Source organism: Protopterus annectens, chromosome 6.part0 (assembly GCF_019279795.1).
Source record: "Protopterus annectens isolate FY-2018-M chromosome 6.part0, PAN1.0, whole genome shotgun sequence".
Taxonomy (NCBI): Eukaryota; Metazoa; Chordata; order Ceratodontiformes; family Protopteridae; genus Protopterus; species Protopterus annectens.
In genome coordinates this window covers 482,548,893-482,571,716 of record NC_056737.1, presented here as the reverse complement: position 1 = coordinate 482,571,716, position 22,824 = coordinate 482,548,893, and the positions used below count along the sequence as shown (strand labels likewise).

General features: G+C 43.9%; 1 protein-coding gene across 1 annotated transcript in view; it reads right to left on the bottom strand.

Annotated features, from left to right (window-relative positions):
- TTBK2 (tau tubulin kinase 2) overlaps window positions 1-22,824 on the bottom strand; it is a 2,201,340-nt gene that overhangs the window by 1,011,289 nt on the left and 1,167,227 nt on the right. The window lies entirely within an intron of this gene.

Genomic DNA, 22,824 nt, shown 5'->3' with positions numbered 1-22,824 from the left:
ATGAGTTAAGGATTCTGTGGCCTAGTTTGGGTTTTGAGAGTTAAGGATAGGAGACCAATTATGAAATGACAGGTAAGCTTGTAAGTTGTTGATATTCCTTGTTGATTTTGGCCAAAAGATTATCATTTTTTGGGGGGGGTCACTATGATGATATTAACACTGTAGGCATTATGGCTGTAGTCACTAAAAGTTGATGGGTAGGTGTGTCTATATGGGAGACTCTGATGGGAATGTTGGTAATAAGAATATCTACTAGAAAGTGATTTACTGATTTAATACCTGGATGAGTGTTTTTTATAAGAAGACTAATGAAGTATACAAACTATATATTCATCCCAAAAAAAGTTTTACTATCTATCAAAATTACATACAGAACAGTTGATTGCCTGACACAGACTGTCTGTTAGGTTATGATCAAAGAAGAACCAAAATTTGTAGCCGATGGCAACCGGGCACACTAAATTTGCCAAACTGTTTAACTGCCATAATGTTCAGGGTACTAGTGCACAGACGAGGCTTGGACAGTGTCCAATTTTGGGATGTGACAACTACATCTTTGCTGTTTGGATTACAGAATATATTGTCCTTTTAAATTCAAATGACTCTGACCTACAGAAGATACAGAAATGATTTGCTGTAACATGTGAACAGGATGGGATAAATATTATCATCTACAACTCTGCTGGTGAGGGAGCAGTAGGTACATCGAGCAGAGGAGTTACAGTATCCAGAAGTTTTGCTCATGAGTGAAGATAGAGAAAATCAGGACACAGACTTCTGGATAGGTGCAGTGGAAGCAGTATGGTGGGTACTGCACCAGACTGTAGAAAATAAAAAAAGTACAGTTTTGTACCTACCATAAATTGTAGATGTTAGAGTGTATACACTGCTGCAGTCATTACACTTGGGTTATCCTGCCATCAGGCGGTTCCCCAGTCGGCCTGAGTTCCAAAGTCTTGGTCCGGCGTCGGTTGCTGTCGCCTCCTCCCTGACGTCAGTGCGACAGGGGTATATAAGATGCAGCAGATGCCATTTTCTTCAGTTTTTCTTGCCCCAGATGTCAAGTGCCTGTAAATAGGTAGGCAATTCCAAATGCTAATAAAACATACAAAAGAAAAGCAAAAGACAACTTACAGCTACCAGCAAATACTCCCCATAGGTAGTAAGGGTAGGAGACATAGGTACGTACCAGCCAGTAAGAGGGGAAGGAGGGAGGGTAACCTGGACTGCAGCAGTGTATACACTCGAACATCTACATTTATGGTAGGTACAAAACTGTACTCTGTTCATCGTGTTACACTGCTGCAGTCATTACACTTGGGTAGAATCCCAAAGTTGAAGTAGGGTGGCTGGTTCTATAAGGCATTAGGGGTGGCTATAAGGCCCTGCAGCACTGCAGTGGCGAAGCCAGCTCTGGATTTAGAGTATAGAGACAGATGGTAATGCTTGGTGAAGGTATGTACAGAACTCCAAGTTGCTGCTTCCAAAATATCCTTGGTAGGTACTCCCCTGAGGTAGGCAGTTGAAGTGGCTGTTGCCCTGGTGGAGTGAGATCTAATGCCGCTAGGTACAGGTTTTCCATGGTATGTGTAGCAGAACCGTACACAATATCCTATCCATTTTTAAATAGTCTTGTTTTGAAATGGCTTTTCCTTGTGCTCCTGCAGCATATGCTACCAACTGCTCAGATTTTCTGAAAGCTTTGGTTTTGTCCAAGTAGAAGCGTAACTGCCTGTGAATGTCCAAAGAGTGCAGTAGTCTCTCCCCTTTATTCTGTGGTCTAGGATAAAAAGTTGGCAGGTGAATAGTTTGGTTTACAGCCACACTGGATACCACCTTTGGCATAAAAGTACAGTTTTGTACCTACCATAAATGTAGATGTCCGATAGATATGCAACTGCAGTCCTGACATATGAGTTGTCCTGTCTCAGGCAGCCCTTCGGTCTGCCGGATTCCAAAGTCTGGGTCCGGCGTCGGCTGATGTCGCCTCTTCCCCGACGTCAGAGCGGCTGGGGTATAAAAGCATCAGCTGACGCCATCTTCTTCAGTGTTTCTTGCCCCAGATGCCAGGTGCCCTCCAAGGAAGGCTAAATTTAGAGAATGGATAAAAATTCCATATCTGCACAACAGTAATAAACAAATACACCATAACAGATATCCCCAGCTAATTTGAAAAAGGGGGGAGTGGACCCAAAAAAGAGAATTACAGAGGGGTAGGAGGGTGGGAAAACCTGACTGCAGTTGCATATCTATCGGACATCTACATTTATGGTAGGTACAAAACTGTACTATGTCCTTCAAGAATGCAACTGCAGTTTTGACATATGGTTTGAATACCATAGCCAAGCTGGGGGTGGTAGGATCTAAGATAAGGATGGTGTAGCTAAAATGCCCTGCAGGACTGCAGAAGCAAAGGCTGCTCGGATCTGGAATATAAAGGCAGGTTGTAATGTTTGGAAAATGTATGCACGGAGCTCCATGTAGCAGCTTCTAGAATGTCCTTTGTAGCCACCCCTCTTAGAAAGGCTGTGGAGGTGGCTGTAGCTCTGGTGGAGTGTGGCCTGATATTGGCTGGCACACCTTTTCCATGGAAAGAGTAGCAGAATCTGATGCAGTCTCCAATCCATTTTGAAATTGTTTGTTTGGAAATTGCCTTTCCTTGTACTCCAGCAGCGTAAGCTACAAATAGTTGGTCAGACTTTCTGTTGGCCTTTGTTCTGTCCAAGTAGTAGTGCAATTGTCTGTGTATGTCCAAAGTGTGCAGAAGCTTTTCTCCTTTATTTTGAGGATTGGGAAAGAAAGTAGGCAGGTGAATTGCTTGATTTAGAGAAACCCTGGATATCACTTTTGGCATGAATAAGGTATTGGTTCTTAAAGAGACTCTGTCCTGATGGAAAATGAGAAATGGAGGTACTGCCATGAGGGCCTGTATCTCCGAGACTCTTCTTACTGAAGTAATTGCCAACAGGAAAACTGTTTTCCAGGAGAGAAATTGCAATTCTGAAGATGCTGCTGGCTCAAAAGGAGGAAGAGTTAATTTTTCCAAGACGAAGTTGAGGTCCCATGCAGGCACTGGTGGGTTTCTTGGAGGTTTGATATTCTTTATCCCTCTTAGAAACTGTCTTAGCAAAGGATGTGAAAACACAGGTGGATCACAGTTGTATTTTGCTGAAATTGCTGAGGCGTGTATTTTTATGGAAGAATATGAAAGGCCGTTGTGAAGCATTTCTGCCAAGTATTCTAGTATCTGTGGGATGCTCATTACTGATGCATCCTGACCCTTGTTGGCATTCCAGATGTTGAATCTCTTCCATTTGGCTGAATAAGTTTTTCTGGTGGAAGGCCGGCGTGCTTCCAGTAAGATCTCTTGAACTTTTTTGGAGAGAGAGATATGGGGAGAAGTCATGGAACCCTCCAAGCTGTCAGTTGCAATGTTTGCAGGTTGGGATGAACAGTCCTGTAATTGTGCCGAGTTATAAGCAGAGGCCATTGAGGCAGGGGCCACGACTTGGTACGAGTTATGCTCCTTAGTAATGGATACCAGCGCTGTCTTGGCCAGTCTGGAGCTATCAAAATGCCTTTCGGTTGTTCTGCTTTGATCTTCAGTAACACCTTGGTCATTAATGGTAGAGGTGGGAATGCATAGATTGTTAGAGAATTCCAGCTGAAGGAGAGAGCATCCATTCTCCAGGCTTAAGGATGGTGTGTCCTTGAGCAGAACTTCTTCAGATGATGATTGAGGTGTGAGGCAAAGAGATCTATGTCCGGCCTTCCCATGCATGAGTTATTTGTGAAAAATGTCTGGATGCAACATCCATTCGCAAGGGTCCATAATGTTTCTGCTTAGACTGTCCGCCAGAACATTGTCCTTGCCTGGAACAAACTGGGATTGCAACTGTATGTTCAGTTTCAGGGACTTTTCCCAAAGAGTCATTGTTAGTCTGCAGAGGAGTAAGAATGGGTGCCTCCCTGTTTGTTTATGTACCACATAACAGTGGTGTTGTCTGTCTTTATTAGCAGATGACCTTGCTGAAGAAATTTTCCGAAGGCCTCGATTGCATGAATCACTGCCAACATCTCTTGATGTGCAGATGCAATTCCCGGGGTGCCCATTGCCCTTGAATGCATCTGCCCTCCATGTGCGCCCCCCATCCATGATCTGAGGCGTCTGTTGTAATGGTTTGGCTTGCTTGAGGTTTGTTGAAAGACATGCCTTTGTTTAGCTGGCTTGCTTGTGCCCACCACAAAAATTCCTTTTGTAGACATGGAATGAGTGGAATAATTGCTTCTAAGTTGTGGCTGTGTTGAGACCATAAACTTTAGGTACCATTGTAGTTTTCTCATGTGTAGTCTTGCCAGTGGAATCAGAAGAATGCAAGATGCCATGAAACCCAGGGCCTGCAGGATTTTCCTTGCAGTCATCTGGGTGTGCTTTGCTAGGCTTTTGAAGTAATCTGGTAATTGTTCTTGTTTTTCTTCTGTGAGGAAAGCCATTTGTGAGTTTGTGTCCAGTTTGGCTCTTAGAAAAATTATTTGTTGGGATGGCAGTAGTCTTGATTTCTGAATGTTGACTGTGTATCCCAAAGCCTGTAGTAAGTGAATGACATAGTCCAAGTTTCTTATCAAGGCTTGCTTGCTGTCCGCTTGTATAAGGCAGTCGTCCAGGTAAGGGTATATTTGTATCCCCTGAAGTCTGCAATGTGCAATTACTGATGCCAGGCATTTCGTGAATACTCTGGGCGCAGTAGATAAGCCAAAAGGCAATGCTGAGAATTGATAATGCTCTGACCCTGCAAGAAATCTGAGGTATCTTCTGCAGCTGTGTCTGATTGAGACATGCAGGTATGCCTCCTTGAGGTCCAGAGTAACCAGCCAAGACCCCTTGCCCAGCATGGGAAGAAGTTGCTGTAATGTCAGCATTTTGAATTTTGACACAATGAGAAAAGTGTTTAGAGCGGACAAGTCCAGTATAGGTCTCCATTGCTTTTCTTTTCTTGGAACAAGGAACAGTCTTGAGTAGAATCCCTGGCCTTGTTCCTGAGGAGGAACCTTTTCTATTGCTTTGATTTGTAGCAGCTTTGAAACTTGTATGAGTGCCTCCGCCCTTTGATTTTGTGGCAGGTTTGGCATGCCTTGTCTTGTTGGTAAGGTATGGAAGTGGAACCTGTAACCTTTGTCTATTATGTCCAAAATCCATTTGTCCTTTGCAAAAACGTGCCAATTTTTTGAAAATAAAGATAATTTTCCGCCTAAAGGTGCTTCTCTTTGAGCCTTGGTCGGCAGTGTCAAAGTCAAGTCATTGTGATTGTCCCTGTGGAGCAGTAGAAGTCCCTGCGCCACTTCTCTGATTAGTTGGTTGCCATTGGCGGCCCCTGTAGGAGCCTCGGTATTGCCTTCTACCTCGAGCACGCCTGTTTTTTCCCCTTTGGAACTTGTCAGTGTCTGGAAAGGACCAATTCTTCGAAGGCCAATTCCTGCTGAACCTTGGTGGTTGAACCTGGAGGAAATCTTTGACTGTTTGTACTGATTTAGCCTTTTCCTCAATTGATTTCAACACACTCTGTGCATTAGCACCAAATAGCTTGTGTTTTTCCAGAGGTGCATCTAGAAGCTTTACTTTAACATGATCTGGCAATGTCTGTTCTTTCAACCAAGCATGTCTACGTATGACGGCCCCTGTCATTGCTGCCCTACATGAAGCTTCCAGTGCATCATAACCACACTGAAGAAAATGATTGCTAACCTGCTGAGTATTATGAACCAAATCCTGCAAAGCCTTTCTATCTAAAGGCTCAGGAGAGGCTAACTTTTTCTGCAAATCATCCATCAAGAAATCCTGATACTGAAACATATGAAAAAGACAGTTAAGTGCCCTCATGGCAAGGGTAGTTGAGGTATAAACTTTTTTACCCCACCTCTCCAGGGACCTAGATTCCCTGTCTGCGGGCAAAGGATTTTTGGCCGTGGAAGTGGCCACTCCTTTGGGCCCCTGAGAAATAGTTTCTAGATCAACAGAGTGGGCCTTAAAGAGATGTTTATGAGTTTCAGGAACCCTGTAATATCGGTCTGGCTTGACAGGAGCAGGAGGGAGAGAATCAGGAGAAGTACTGGAGTCTGAGTACACATCATCCAATACATCTAACACTGGGGTATAGCTAAAGGCCTGTGCTGGGGTAACTTAAGGAAAGTCCGAAGCCTTTTCCTGGAGTCGGAGAAATCCTGGCCCTGCCACTGAAAATGCAATCTCATGGAGTGGAGAATTTCCCCGAAAGAAATATCCTCAGGAAGAGAGGCAGAGGGAATGGATTCATCAGCATCAGAATCCTCGTAGGCCGGGAAGGATTCTTCCTGGGAATCTGAATGGCCTGACTCACCAGAGGCTTCATCTGAGGAAAGGGTATCTGCTTGCTCAACCCTAGGCCTTTTGTCTGAAGGCGGCTGAAAACCTCTGTCTGGATGAGCCTGAGAGCCCCTGATTAAAGAAATTAGATCTGCAGCTAAAGTCATGATCTGTTTATCAGAAGTGGGACCCTGTGAAAAAGATTTAGGAGGGTCAGACTTAGCCTGGCTGGCAGCCTTAGCACGTGTGTAGGCCTTGATGGACATAGACACAGGAGGCCTAGCTGCCCCATGTGCTGGAGTAACTTTGTCCACCGGTATGGTGTCAGGCAAATCTTGGGCTTCGGTTTCAGGAGAAAAATCAACAACCGGCACCGGGGTAGCCTCCGGGACTGAAGTGTGCGGTAAAGCGGTGTCGTCGGCCTGGAGCGGTTGAATTTCCGCCTCCGAAGAGACCGATGCACTCGCGGTAGGCTTTAGCATGGTGTCAGTGGAAGTCGCGGGCCGCGAATGTTGGTCCCGATCCTTCCGGTTTTTGGAAATATGTGCTGTTGGTAGTTCCGACGGCATGATATAGGAGTAATTTTCCCCAAAAAAGTCTTCAGCAAATTCTGCCCGGCGCCTAAGTGTGTGCTTATTGAAGCAAGCACAGGCAGCACAGGCCGAGACGTCGTGGTCTGGGCCGAGGCAGGGAAGGCAGTAAGAATGGAAGTCCTTATGAGGTATTTGTTTACCACAAGACAAGCAATTATTAACTTTTGCAGTTTTATCTGACATCGGCTGAGGCAAGAAAAGGTTCCCCAACGGGGTACTTAGCTTTTTGATGACTTCGGTATCTGAAAACACAGGAGCTGGCCGACCGGCACTTGCGAACTGCTTCTGCTTCGGCACCGCGGCAAGAAAGACTGAAGAAGATGGCGTCAGCTGATGCTTTTATACCCCAGCCGCTCTGACGTCGGGGAAGAGGCGACATCAGCTGACGCCGGACCCAGACTTTGGAATCCGGCCGACCGAAGGGCTGCCTGAGGCAGGACAACCCATATGTCAGGACTGCAGTTGCATTCTTGAAGGACATCGTAGGGTTAGTTCTTAAAGACACCCTGTCCTGGTGGAAAATGAGGAAAGGTTCCACTGCCATTAATGCCTGTAATTCTGAAACTCTTCATGCTGATGTTATTGCCAAGAGCAGAGCAGTTTTCCAAGAGATATATTTTAATTCTGCTGTGTTAGCTGGCTCAAAAGGAGGTAAAGTTAGTTTTTCCAAAACAAAGTTGAGGTCCCAAGTTGGAGTAGGTGCTCTACGGGGCGGTCTTATGTTTTTAGCCCCTCTGAGGTACTGTTTTAACAGAGAATTAGAGAAAATTGGTGGATCCGTGTTGTAGTGAGCAGAGATGGCAGAGGCGTGGATCTTGATAGATGAGAGGCAGAGGCCTTTTTCCAGCATCTCAGTTAAGTATTGTAGTATCTGAGGAATGTTTGGGACAAGAGGGTCAAAGCTGTGAGCTTGGTTCCAGGCAAAGAATCTCTTCTATTTATCCAAATAGGCTTTCCTGGTACTAGGCCTTCTGGCCTCCAGAATTACATCCATAACAGCTTTGGAGAGAGGCATTGCTTGCTTGACTAAGGAATCTGTCCATGCAGCTAGGTTTAAGGTCTTTAGCTGGCTGTGTAGTATTTGATTGTTGTGCTGCGTCAGCAGATGTGGGATTTGAGGCAAAATCCAGGGTGGTTCTTGTGCTAAGCTCCTTAAAACTGGATACCAGTCTGGTGCAATCAGGATCATTTTTGGCTCTTCTTGCCTGGCTTTTATGAGTACCTTTGGCAGGAGAGGTAGTGGTGGGCTTTTATGAGTACCTTTGGCAGGAGAGGTAGTGGTGGGAAAGCGTATACCTGTAGGCTCTCCCAGCTGAATGAGAGGGCATCCACTTTCCATGCTTGTAGATGGCAATTCCTTGTGCAGAATTTTGTAGCTGGCAGTTTATTGGGGATGCAAACAGATCTATGTCCGGGCTCCACCATTTCTGTGTTATCATTCTGAATATTTGTGGATTCAATTCCCATTCGTGGGGATCCATGATGTTTCTGCTTAAGTCGTCTGCCAGTGTGTTTTTCTTTCCTGGCAGGAATTGTGCTTGCAGATGAAGTTGAAGGTTTATAGCTGTGTTCCACAAGGTCATGGCTTGTCTACATAGGGGGTAGGAGTGAGTGCCCCCTTGCTTGTTTATGTACCACATAACTGTGGTGTTGTCTGTCTTTAGTCGTAGTTGTCCTGGATGCACAGCAGGTCCTTGAAAGCTATAAGGGCATTTTGTACAGCTAGCATCTCTTTTTGATTGATGTAAAGATGCCTGTGTTCTGCGGGCCACTTGCCCTGAATATATTTGCCTGCCATGTGTGCTCCCCAGGCGTAATCCGATGCATCTGTTGTCAGTGTTTGCCTGGCTGTGGGTTGTGTAAAAGGCTGTCCCTTGTTGAGGTGACAAGCTTGAACCCACCACTGAAACTCCTGTTGAAGGCATGGTATTAGTGGTATAACTGTTTCCAAACTTTGACAGTGTTGAGACCATATTCTTTAGGTACTATTGTAGTTTCCTCATATGCAGTCTGGCATATGGAATTAGTAGTATGCAGGATGCCATGTAACCCAAGACCTGCAGAATTTTTCTTGCAGAGAGTTGGGTCTTTGTTGCCATCAATTGAAAGTATTGAGTCAGTTGTCCTTGCTTGTCTGGCGTGAGATAAGCCATCTGGGCCGTTGTGTTCAAGCTTGCACCCAGGAATATAATCTCTTGTGAGGGCAGTAGTTTTGATTTCTTTTCATTTACTGTGTACCCCAGGCAACTTAACTTTTTTACAAATGCCAGATGCTTTAGAAGAATGTCCTTGCTCTCTGCTTGGATCAGGCAGTCGTCCAGGTATGGATAAATTTGAATTCCTTTTTGTCTGCAAAATGCAATTACTGGTGCCAGGCACTTTGTGAAGACCCTGGGCGCAGTAGATAAGCCAAAGGGCAGTGCAGAGAATTGGTAGTGCATTGGACCAGCTATGAATCTGAGGTATCTTCTGCAGTTTTGTCTGATAGGGACATGCAGGTATGCCTCCTTGAGGTCCAAAGTCACGAGCCAAGCTTTCTTTCCCAGCATGGGAAGAAGCTGCTGTAGTGTCAACATTTTGAATTTCGGAACATCCAGGTAAGTGTTTAGAGAAGAAAGATCCAGAATGGGCCTCCAGGCTTTGTCCTTTCTGGGTACCAGAAAGAGTCTTGAGTAAAATCCTTGTCCTTGCTCCTGTGATGGTACCTTTTGAATAGCTCTCATATCCATGAGTGCTGTAATTTGTTTTTGAGCCTCTGCCCATTGATTTAGTGGCAGATTTGGCATTCCTTTTAACCTTGGCAGAGTGTGAAAGTGGAACCTGTAACCTTGAAATACAATGTTGAGAACCCATTTGTCTTTGGTGATCATTTTCCAGTTGTGGTAGAAGAGTGCCAGTTTTCCTCCCAAAGGGGCTGCCAAGAGGGATTTGTTTGGCAGCTTTAGTGGGAAGTCATTGGAGCTGCTTTTTATATGGTTGGGGCCTGTCTTCCCCTTCTTTCTGGCCTGATGCAACCCATTGTCGAGGCCTGTAAGGACCTTGTGTTTGACCTCTACCTTTTGGGCGTCTGTATCTTCCCCTTTGAGGTCTGTCTGTAATTGGAAAGGACCAATTCTTAGCTGGCCAATTTCTGCTAAATCTAGGAGGCTGAACCTGTAAGAAATCCTTCACCGTTTGCATAGTTTTTGCCTTATCCTCCATTTTCTTTAATACCTCTTCTGCCTTAACTCCAAATAACACATCCTGCTGCAAAGGTGCATCCAATAATTTTGCTTTAACATGATCTGGTAACGTATATTCTTTTAACCAAGCATGCCTTCTAATGACAGAGCCTGTAACTGCTGCTCTGCAGGAAGCCTCTAGAGAATCAAAACCACATTGCAAAGTATGCTTTCCCCACTTGTTCAGCTGCATGCAATAAATCCTGCATTTCTTTAAAATTAGGAAGATCCGATTCTGGAAGCATTTTTTGTTTTAACTGAGACAGTAAAAATTGCTGATATTTTAGCATGTGAAACTGGCAATTTAAGGCTCTCATTGCTAAAGTTTTGGATGTATATACTTTCTTTCCCCATCTGTCTAATGCTCTGGAATCTCTGTCAGAGGGAACTGGATTCTTGGCTGATGAGGCCTTAACTCCTTTGGGTCCCTGAGAAATAGTTTCAGGGTCAGCCACAGGGCTGTTATATAGAAATTTATGTGAGTCAGGGACTCTGTAGTATCTGTCAGGTTTAACAGGGGCTGGAGGTAAGGAATCAGGATTTAAGCTGGATTCAGTATACACATTATCCACAATATCTAACACTGGCGGAATAGCAAGGGGTCTGTGTTGAGGTAATAAAAGGAAGTCTCTGAGCCTTTTCTTGGATTCTGAGTAATCCTGGCCTTCCCAGTGGAAATGCTCCGTCATGGTATGTAGGGTTTCCCCAAAGGAGTAGTCCTCAGACGGTGAGGCTGATGGAATTGGTTCCTCAGCATTAGAATCCTCATAAAGGTGTAAAGAGTATCCTAGGTCTGAGGATGAATCAGAAGAGATGGACACCTGGTCGGATGAGTCATAGTCTGCATCCTGTCTAGGCCTTTTATCAGGAGGGGGACGGCACCCCCTGATCAGAGTGATTAGGTCTTCGGCCATTTTGAGCATTTGTTTCTTAGGCATGGAGGCCTGTCCTGGAGAATGCTGTATTTGTTTCTTTGATTTTAAGGGAAGCTTAGACTTAGCTGCGGGCTTAATGCTTAACTGAGTAGGTCTGAAGACACCCTCTGAAGCTGTGGGTTGCTCAGCTACTCCGGATCCCTATGAAAGGTTAGTCTCGGTAGGCTGAATAACTTGTGCTTCTGAAGGCCCAGCCATCTCCATGTGGGAGTCAGAGGTGGCCTGTGGTTCTACAGTAGCGGTCGTCAGGGCCTGCGAAGGCGTCTCGCTGAAAACCGGAGAACTGGCAACTGGCCTAGAAGAGGCTTCGTCGTCAGTTTTGGGCCTCGGATGCCTATCCTTGTCTTTGTGTACATTCCGTTCGTCGGAAGTTCCAACGGCATGGTATAATTGAATTTTCTACCAAAATAATGTCGGGCAAAATCAAACCGACGTTTAATAGTGCGCTATTTAAACCTAGCACAAAACCTACAACCAGTGACGTCGTGGTCTGGGATATAATAGGAATGGAAATCCTTATGAGGTATTTGCTTCCCACAAGAAATACAGTTATTAACTTTTACTGACATCAATCTGAGGCAAGAAAAAGTTTCCCCAACGTGGTACTTAGCTTTGTAGAAGACTTCGGTTCTGGATTAGGAATGAAAATCTCAGGAGACGGCCGACCAGCACTTGCGAACTTCTTTTGTTTCGGGCACCACGCGGCAAGAAAGACTGAAGAAAATGGTGTTGGCTGCATCTTATATACCCCTGTCGCATTGACGTCAGGGAGGAGGTGACAGCAACCGATGCCGGACCAAGACTTTGGAACTCAGGCCGACTGCGGACCCGCCTGACGGCAGGATAACCCAAGTGTAATGACTGCAGCAGAGTAACACAATGAACATCTAAGCCACAATGTAACTCACAATTTACTTAATCAATTCTCATCTATGATCATGAAATTGTAATAACAAGTAGTAGAAGTAAGGTTCCTTTGTTGGGTATCTGGGCTCAATGTCTGGTTGTAAAATGAGATCTTACTGGATTGCTAAACTCCTCAGTGACCGGTTTGGCAATCCAGTAGGTTATCATACTACACCCAGTCCTCAGAAAACTTAGCCAAGGTGGTTGGGTCACCTAGTAATGTAGGTCCTTAAGGACTGCACATAGCAGGTATACCAGGTATAGCACACTTTGATGAGGCCCTGGGGCAAACCACAAATATGGAGGGGTTATATTTCTCAGTGCCTGGAAGTGTCCACAGAATCTACTGGAGACATTTATCTGGTAGAGAAAAGTCTGGTCTGCCACACTCAACTTGCCTCTATCCTGGTTTATCACACTCATCATCAGGGCCAATAGTCTTGAAAATGTACAGTTAACTGCCTAAATTGTCTCTGCGGAAGCTAAACAGTCTCTTAACATTCTTCCTCCTCTCCACAGGTCGGATTTTTTCCAAGTCATCCTTTGTATGCATGAATTAACCCTGGTCATATATTGCCTAACACATCTTTTGGCACTTCAATCCTAGTTCTACAGCTCTTTCTGTGAGAGAAAAAAAAATTACAGCTGGGACAGAAAAGAACAAGTGAAGCAAAATGGCTTGTCATTTTTTACATCTAGTTTGATATCAAAAATACTCTCTCTCCAATGTCCTCAAACCTGAGGTGTCACTCCACTGCTCACCACTGTATTTAATCCCTATAGGTATGATGGACAGATAACAGACAACCCCCTCTAAAGCCATCACATTTCAAGGTAGCTTTTTTTTTCATATGCCTTGACTGTTACTTCCTTCTTGCATTTGATGTGATACAGTCTGTACGTGCTTCAAAAAGCATGCCCGGCTATGTTTAGTTATCTATACTTTCAACTCTGTTGCCTGCCTATTGCAAGTTCCCCAGTCCCTGCTAGAATCTTGCTAAGCAGTGTTAAAATCCTCAGCCAGTCCCTAGCAGAGGAAAGGTACCCACTGACCACTTAAATCTTCCGCTGCTCCTTCCAACACACAACGTAATGGTTGGCACAGACCTAAACCCCTGTACCTGGAGCTTTTCTCCCCGGGCCTCCGCTGAAAATGGACATGTATCCAGTTGGGCTCTCCCGGTTAACAAATGTAAAATAAATAAATAAAATAAATATCAAACTCGAGTTACTAGCACTGTTGACAGAAGCTTTCTATCTGCATCACTGAACTGGCAATAACACCACATATGTAAAGTGACCTTCACCCTTATTCTATCTTTACCAAACTCCAAACTTCATTTAAATTACTGCATTATGCATCATTTTATTTTTGCGCCTAGTGTTTAGATTAGAAGGCTGCTGTCTGCACCAAACATCCTTTCTGTATTTTCTCATACTTCTTAGGCATCTATCAGCTCAGCTTCAAAAATGACCTCAGGGTTTTGAGCATTTTATACTGCTAGGCTATAAGAAAATCTCATGGGACATGCAAAGGACAAAACTACACAGTACTGTCAATGGAATGATGGTGGATAACAAATACCAATCTGACACGATTTTCTCCCCACCCTACCACTAGAATCAAGGGCCAGAAGAAGGCAGCAGACAAAGAGGTGGGAATTTGCACTTCAACACTGATCTACTCAAACATCTACAATTATGCTTAGTGTGGCATAACTGCAGTATGTTCTTCATAGTCAGTATTTCATTACTAATCCTTGATTGGACTCCCAAGGCTACTAGTTGGGGGGGAGGGTAGGCTGTTTGTTGGTCCTTGGGAATGCATTTTTGTAGGATGTTAGTTACAAACCCTGTTCTAGCCCTGCAGACAGTGACTAAATGATAATATTTAGCAAAAGTGTGGACGGATATCCATATGGCATTTTTCAGAATAGCCTATGCAGGAACATCTTTATGAAAGGCAGTGGTGGCTGCATTGTATGTGGAGTGGGCCCTGAATGGTTTGGTACTGGCTTGTCATGATTGGCATAACAGAAGGTAATGCAGTTGACTATCCACTTAGAGATAGTCTGCTTGGAGATTGGTTTTCCTTTTTTTCCTTGTACAAATTCCACCAGTAGGGTCCACTCTGTTTGGAAAATTTGTCCTGCCCAGGTAATATATGATCTGTTAGTGTACATACAGGAAGTACAAAATCACCTTGACTTTATTCTACTGTGGGTTAGCGAAGAACACTGGCAGTGAACAGCTTGATTCAAGGAGAGATCTGACACTAGTATGGGCATAAAGGAGGGATTAGTTCTAAGGGTTACCCTGTCAATATAGAACACAGAGAAAGTTTTTTGCACATCAAAACTTGCAACTCTGAGATTCATGTGGCTGAAGTGATGGCTATGACGAAACTGGTCTTCCAAGTGAATATCTTTAGGAGAGTAGAAGCTACTGGCTGAAAAAGTAGTAATGCAATTTTTTTTCCCAAGACATAGCTTAAATCCCAGGTAGGGACTGGGTTTCTCCTGGGGGTCTAAGATGTATGACCCCTTAAAGGAAAAATTTCAGGTGGGGGTGAGAACAGATGGGGGGAGCAGGTGAGGCATGCAAAAATAACTGAATCATTTACCTTAACAATGGAATAAGAAAGTTCCTGGTGAAAAAGTCCTGACAGGTATTCTAACAATAGGCTTATGTCTGCCAGTGAAGGGTCACTGCCTTTGTCCTTGTGCCAAACAGAAAACCTTTTCCATTTGGATAAGTACGATGTTCTGGTATTCAATTTTCTCACCTATTTCAGGATTGATAGCACTTCTGTAGAATACACTGCAGTATTTGGGGTCTTAAACAAATTCTCTGTGCTGTTAGTTTGAGGGTGCTCAAGTGAGTATGAATGACAGTCCCCCTTTAGCTGGGTGAGTAGGTCTAGCACTTGTGGGAGAATGTAATATCTTCCCATATTGAGGGTCAAGAGAAGAGAGAACCAATGTTGACTTGGTCAGGAGGGGACTAGGAGTATTATGCTCGACCTGTCTGACCTCACCTTATTCAATGCCCGGAAATATAGGAAAAAGGTAGGAAGGTATAAATAAAGTATCCTGTCCCTCTGAATGAGAAAGCATCTGCTCTCCAATCCCCCATTTGTTAGGTTTTGTAGTACAACCTTTGAAGTTGTCTGTTCTGGTGAGAAGCAACAAGGTTTATACAGAGGTGTCCCCAACTGATGGGTGGAGTACAAGAAGGTCCACCTTTTAGCATCCATTCATTGGGTTCCAGGTGTTGCTCATGCCTGGGATGTAAGATTATATCAGTGTCAATTGCAGTTGTGCTAGGAGTCAAATCTTTATTGCTAGACTGCAGAGGGAGTAAGGAAGGGGTTCCCTCTTGCTTGTTCATGTACCACATTAACTGTGGTATTGTCTGTCCAAATTTGCAGTGCTACTAGGGGGGTAGGTTGCTTTGAAAAGTTTTCATTGCTAGAAAAACTGCCAGAAACTCCTTCTGGTTTATGTAAAGTTTTCTTTTCTCTGTGGTCCAGACACCTTGCACCTTTAAGAGTCCTAAGTGTGTTCCCCAGGCAACTTTGGAACTGTCCATGGTTATGTCCCTGACAGAGAAACGTTTGTACTTGGATTCAGTTCAGCTTGATGGTGCCTTTCCACCAAAGAAGTTCCCTTTTCAAGCATGGTAGAAGAGGCAGCAGGGTTTCCGAGTATTTTTTCAGAAACCACTGAAGTTTCCTCATGTGACCATAAGGATGCATGACACCATGATCCCCAAGGCCCTTAGATGTCCCTTTGCTGTGATCATCTTCTTTAGCAGTAAGCTGAGTAGGTAGTTAGGAAGGACACGTTGTCTTGGGATAGGAAGGCTTTTTGTTGTACCGAATTTATCACTGTACTCAGAAAAAGAATACTTCTCTAGGGCTGCAGCTATGACTTGTGGAAATTAAGAATGACTCCTACCCACTGAAAGCAGTCCATGGTAGCCTTTAAGGTTGTTCAAAGTTCCAATATGTTTTTTCCCCGGATGAGACAAATGTCCAGGTAAGGGTAAATATGCATTCCCAGTGTTCTGCAATGGGCTGCAACTGTGGCTAAACATTTGGCGAAAACTCTGGGTGTAGTGGATAAACCCAATGATCTTCTTCTTTCGGTTGCTCCCGTTAGGGGTCGCCACAGCAGATCAACTGTTTCCATTTCTTCCTGTCCTCTGCATCTTGCTCTGTCACACCAACCACCTGCATGTCCTCTCTCCCCACATAATAAACCTCATCTTAGGCCTCCCTCTTTTCCTGCTACCTGGCAGCTGCATCCTTAGCATTTTTCTCCAATATACTCTGCATCCCTCCTCAGCACATGTCCAAACCAACGTAATCCTGCCTCTCTGGCTTTGTCTCCAAACCTTCCAACCTGGGCTGACCCTCTAATATACTTATTCCTAATCCTGTCCATCCTTGTCACACCCAGTGCAAATCCTAACATCTTCAACTCTGCCACGTCAAGCTCCGACTCCTGCCTTTTCGTCAATGCCACTGTCTCCAACCCATATAACATAGTTGGTCTCACTACCCTCTTGTAGACCTTCCCTTTCACTCTTACTGGTACTCGTCTGTCACAAATCACTCCTGACACTCTTCTCCACCCACTCCATCCTGCCTGTACTCTCTTCTTCACCTCTCTTCCACACTCACCATTACTCTGAACTGTTGATCCCAAGTACTTAAACTCATCCACCTTCCCCACCTCTACTCCCTGCATCCTCACCATTCCTATATCCTCCCTCTCATTCACACACATATATTCTCTCTTAGTCCTGCTGACCTTCATTCCTCTTCTCTCTAGAGCATATCTCCACCTCTCCAGGGCCTCCTCCACCTGTTCCCTACTCTCACTACAGATTATAATATCATCTGCAAACATCATAGTCCACGGGGACTCCTGTCTGATCTTGTCTGTCAACCTGTCCATCACCACTGCAAATAAGAAAGGGCTCAGAGCTGATCCTTGATGTAATCCCACCTCCACCATAAACGCATCCGTCACTCCCACTGCAGACCTCACCGCTGTCACACTACCCTTGTACATATCCTGTACCACTCTTACATACTTCTCTGTCACTCCCGACTTCCTCATACAATACCACAACTCCTCTCTAGGCATCCTGTCATATGTTTTCTCTAAATCCACAAAGACACAATGCAACTCCTTCTGACCTTCTCTGTACTTCTCCATCAACACTCTCAGAGAAAATATTGCATCTGTAATGCTCTTTCCTGGCATGAAACCATACTGCTGATCACTAATCATCACCTCCCTTCTTAACCTAGCTTCCACTACTCTTTCCCATAACTTCATGCTGTGACTGATCAGTTTAATCCGTCTGTAGTTATTACAGCTCTGCACATCACCCTTATTCTTAAAAATCGGTACCAAAACACTTTTTCTCCATTCCTCAGGCATCCTCTCACTTTCTAAGATTTCATTAAACAATCTAGTTAAAACCTCCACTGCCATTTCACCTAAACACCTCCATGCTTCCACAGGTATGTCATCTGGACCAACAGCCTTTCGTTTCTTCATCCTCTTCATAGCTATCCTTACTTCCTCCTTGCTAATCCACTGCACGTCATGATTCACTATCCGCACATCATCCAACCTTCTCTCCCTCTCATTCTCTTCATTCATCAACCCCTCAAAGTACTCTTTACCCAATGATAAAGCACAGAAATGGTTGTGTAAAGCTGCTGCTACAAATCTAAGGTACCCCCTGTGTTCGTTTGCAATATGCACATGAAGATAGATGTACTTCAGATCTAGTGCAACCATGTAAACTCCTGGAAAAATCATGGGCAGCAGTTTTTGAAGAGCCAGCATTTTGAATTTTGAAATGTTTAGGAACATTATTTTAACTTTGACAGGTCTAAAATTGGCTTCCAAGTTCCCTCCTTTCAGCAGGGAGTGGTTGAATGGATCCCTGTTGCAAGAGCTCCTGTAAGATGGGGAGTAAGAACAGCTTCTTGGTCTTTTGAAGGCTTTGACATCCTTAAGGAGGGTGGCCTTACTCTGAATCAAATTAAGCAACCTTTTTCTGTGACGATTAGTGCTCACTGATTTGAGGTGACAAGTTTCCACTGGTTAGAAAGTAAGACAGTCTTCCTTTTTTGTTAGTGGGATGGGGAGGAGGATAGTTGGGGAGAAAGGTGTGCATAATCACTGCTGTTCTCTTGGGGCCATACAGTCTTTGAACCCCCCCCCCCCCCAAGTCTAGGGTATAGTTCAGGTCACCAACTTCTGGACGATCTAGACCTTTTTGATTGGGGAGGCCTCCTATTATCTTGGCTAGGAGGCAGAGGCCAAGGCTTATAAGAATAATTACTGCTATATCTTGGTGGTGTAGACAAATAAAAATCTTACACAGTTTTTATTTGCTTCCATTTTTTTACCCAATTTCTTAAAACCCTTCTCTGCAGGAGGCCCAAACAGGCATTTTGTATCCAATGGGGCATGCAAGTGTTTGGCTTTAACTTGGTCAGAAAGTAGTTGGGTCCTCAGCCAAGTGTGCCTACAGATAAAAGAGCATGTAGCAGCTGCACAGCATGATGCATTCAAAGCATTATATCCACACTTCAAAAAGTGTCTGACAATGCGGAGCGCTGCTCTAGCTGTGTTCTATATGACCCTTAGTAATACCTTATTTGCAGTGCTCCCTGCATTGGTAATGATTTGTTCTGGCAAGTACTCTAAGTATTTTAACATGTCAAATTAGCAACTGAGGGCCCTCACAGAGATGTTAACAGAAGTGGAAGTTATTTCCCCACACATATCTAATAGTCTACCTTTCCTGTCATTGGGTAGGGGATGTCTGACAATAGGTTTAGGTGCACCCTTAGGGGATTCAGTTGAAATTACAGAGGGATCAGCTTGTGGGTTCTTGAAGAGGTGTTTGTGAGTGTCCAGCACTCTGTAAAATTGGTCTGGCTTCCTTGGAGCTGGAGGAAGAGATGTCTACGAAGACATCATCTAGTATCACATAAACTGGTAGGACTGCTAGTGGTCTGGGGATGGCAAGCTTAGAAGCTGGCTGCAATGGGTTTGGGCCAGAGAGAATTTCATGCTTTCCCACTGAAAAGCCCCACTCACCCTGTGAAATGTATTCCCAAAGAATAAATCCCGTTTGTGGAAAAACAGAGAAAAGGGTGTCATCTCAGTCAAAATCAAGACTGAGGGAGGGGTATTCAGAATTAAGATAACTCTTCCTCAGATTCTGAGGTATCACACTCCTTTTGAAAGGCGATATCTTTTAGTCTATTACTGGAAGAGACTAACGTAGAGGCTAGCTGGTCTCCCTTGATTTCATAAAAGCCATGAATTCCTGGTCAGTTTTTAGGAGGTCCTGAGTTTTGGCCTGGGTAGTAATAGCCAACAACTGGGTCTTAGGCTGAGGTAGACTGACTCATCCCTTCTGTTTAGCCATCCATTTAGCAAGACAGGGCAAAGTTTGTGGTCCGGTGACCACTGCCTTGGCCCGGCCTATTGGCATGTGTTCCTGCAGAACTGCGGTGAAAGATGAACCATCTCTCTCAGAAACCAACATTCGGACATCAGAAGCAGAGGCCTGCAGAGCGACCTCAGATCCAATCAACCCAGAGACTGGAGATAAAGTCAAATGGTCCGCTGCCATGGCATTGTGATCTCCTGAAGGGTCATGCCACAGGGCTCAGGCTTAGTAGTCATCGGACTAGGGGGCTGCAAAAGTGCCTCACCAGAGTCATCGGTCAACTTAGATGCAGATGTGGAAGGATTACCATCATCTTTACAGTCCTTTTTTTAGGCATTTTGTCTTTTCATTTATTTAAAGTAAAGTAGTGGTACAAGCCAAGGAAGGTGGAGAAGCAGCAGGAATTGGGTCCAAGGACTTCATGTGTGCCATGAGGACTTCAGCCCTACACTAAATTAAAGTCTTTGTGTGGAATTTGCTTCCCACACTTCAAGCAGTTATTAATTTTTTTGAACATTAATCAGAAGAATTACCAATGCGGCACTTATCTGAACTTTGCTTCTAGAAAATCTGGAGAATAAATGAACTAGTCGACAGACTGCAAGCATCTGGTACATGTAAGAACGCATCAGACTGCATGGATAAAAGGAAATGAAGATGGCAATGAGAAACGTCCCTCTTATACCCTGACATCCAAAAGTCTGTCATCAGACGTCTGTCAGCAAGGGATGATGAAAAGACACTAGTAATTGGGACACTTGGGCATGGCAGGAAGACCCAAAAATCAGTACTTCAAAACTGACAAATAGAAAACATCTCAAAGTACCAGCAAAAAAAATGTAATAGAGAATTTCTCACTTAGAAAGGTATAGATTATTTTCTGGCAAGCAAGTGCTCCACCATAGACAGTACATGCCAAGAAGTGAATAAGACCACTTCTAAAACATTTACATTTTCATTATCAAAAGCTAATCTTCTTCTTCTTTCGGCTTTTTCCCGGTTAGGGGTCACCACAGTGGATCACATGTCCGCTCATGATTGGCAGTGGAGTTTTACAGTGTCGAGTTGCCAGCCCGGCGCCCAACCTTCCACAGGAGGCACACACATGCACACACTCACACCTAGGGCCACTTTAGAGTGTCCAATCCACCTACAGCATATCTTTGGGATGTGGGAGGAAACCAGAGCACCCAGAGGAAACCCACGTGACCACAGGGAGGACATGCAGACTCCGCACAGAAGGCACCCCAGCAGAGAATCGAACCGGAGAACCTCTTGCTGCACCACCTTGGTCGCCCCCATTATCAAAAGCTAATACTGATGCTTTTTTTGTACAAAAGAATTCCTCAGCCTTATAAACAATGTGTTTTACATACTTCTTTGGCAGAATTTTCTGCAGGATTTTGTTTATTTTCACTAGGTGTAACACTGTTACTGTAAAACCATGCCTACATGATGAAAAGTACAACTTCATGAGGTACTTAACACAACAGTAAATGTCCAATATTATTTTCCTTTCTTCGCTGATGGATAGTTGCAAGTCCCATCTGGAATCACTGACCAGAATTTTTCAAGCTGTGATAATGACCCGAGGTGTAACACAGTACTGCCTTTATTACCAGCACTGGCCACTGGGGAGAAGCCCATATAAATAAAAGCAGCATGGAGTGATAAAGTATTTTTGGAAGCCATGTACAATACTGCAGAATGCTACAGAGAAGGGTAAAAAGTTAAAATACTAAGAATGAGCCCATAAGGGATGTCCAAATACCAGAAGGAAGAGAAATGTTCTTGCTTGTAACAAGTACCAGCAATTCACTAGTAGTTCATCTGAATCTGTATCTGTATACAAATCAATGCATTCTGCTGGAAGCAAGTTAAGACCATCTCAGGTCAGGACAGTGACTTCATGAAAGCAATTTCCAAGGCAAATTTACTGTCAGGAGGCTTGCCGTAATGACAAAATCCCACTATCTACATAAATAACAGCATAAGATCTCTCTTAATCACCCGAGAACCATGACTACTGACTACCTCAAGTGCCATTCATTCTACATTCACAATGACAAACAAACAACAAATAAACAAAAATTGGGTAGAAGGCTGGCATTAATACTGAGACCTGGACAAGTGCTAAACAGCAAAGTTCAAGTTGGTATCAGATGGCTGAAGAGGACAAATGTGGACAATTTATTCGCATGATCCATGCTTCCAGCTTTTAGTTCTCAGACTGGGATCATATAATTTGTAATTAATTTGTATATGCTTTTTTTTTCATGCTACAGACTTGCTTTTCTGCTGTGTTACTAAGCTATTTCAACTGATGCCTAAGTTATTACTTTGTAGACAACAGGTTACTTAACTACATGGCCCAAACCAAAAAACAAAATGCCCTACAGAAATAGTGAACTCCATGAAACCTATCTAAGCATCAAATAATAAACAACAAAAAAAATCCTATTTCTCAAACCCTAAAGACTTGCATCAAAATAATGCCACTCTCTTCTGGTCATCCATTAAAAAATTATTGCACCCAGGGCTAACCTCCACTTCCTCTCTTATGATCAATAAGGACTCAGACAGTATTCCAATTCAGTTTAACCACCACTTCATTAACTCAATTTTAGCAATCACTAAACAAAACTCCACCCTACCATCCACCATCCCAGAAACCCATAATAACAATGCACCAAATACACAGTGATTCGTGGCTATAACTGTTCCTACTGCCCTACTGCAACAAAAGAAAAATAACTACTAAAATTAAAGCCAACAGTTCTGGCAGCTGATGCCCTACCAACAGAATACCTAAAAAATTGCAGCTGCTACTATAGCATTCCCCGTCTTCATCCTAATCAACAGATCCATATGTGAAATTACAGCCCATCAGTCTGAAAAAAAATCTTTCATAATCTCCTTCCATAAAGGAGGCAACTCAAAAGACCTAACTAATTACTGACCTAAAGTAATCTTGTTGCCGCTATCCAAAATCCTTGAAAGATGTATACACTCCCAACTAATCAAACTCTTCAATGACCATAGCTTACTTTCTCTCACACAGCACAATTTCTGTCCAAGTCACAGCACCGCAACCAACCTCCTCAGCTTTACCAACACCATCAATCAGCACAGAAACAATGGGGACCTAGTCTCATCTATTTTTCTCGACCTGCCAAAAACCTTTGACGTGGTGCTGCACCAGAAACTATTTTATACAAACTACCTTGTCTTGGTCTAAACAAATATCTACTAACCTGGTTCCACAGACATCTGTCAAATACATAACAAGTAGTGAAGTGAAAGCAAGACCTCTCAATTTTCCTGCCAGTTACAGG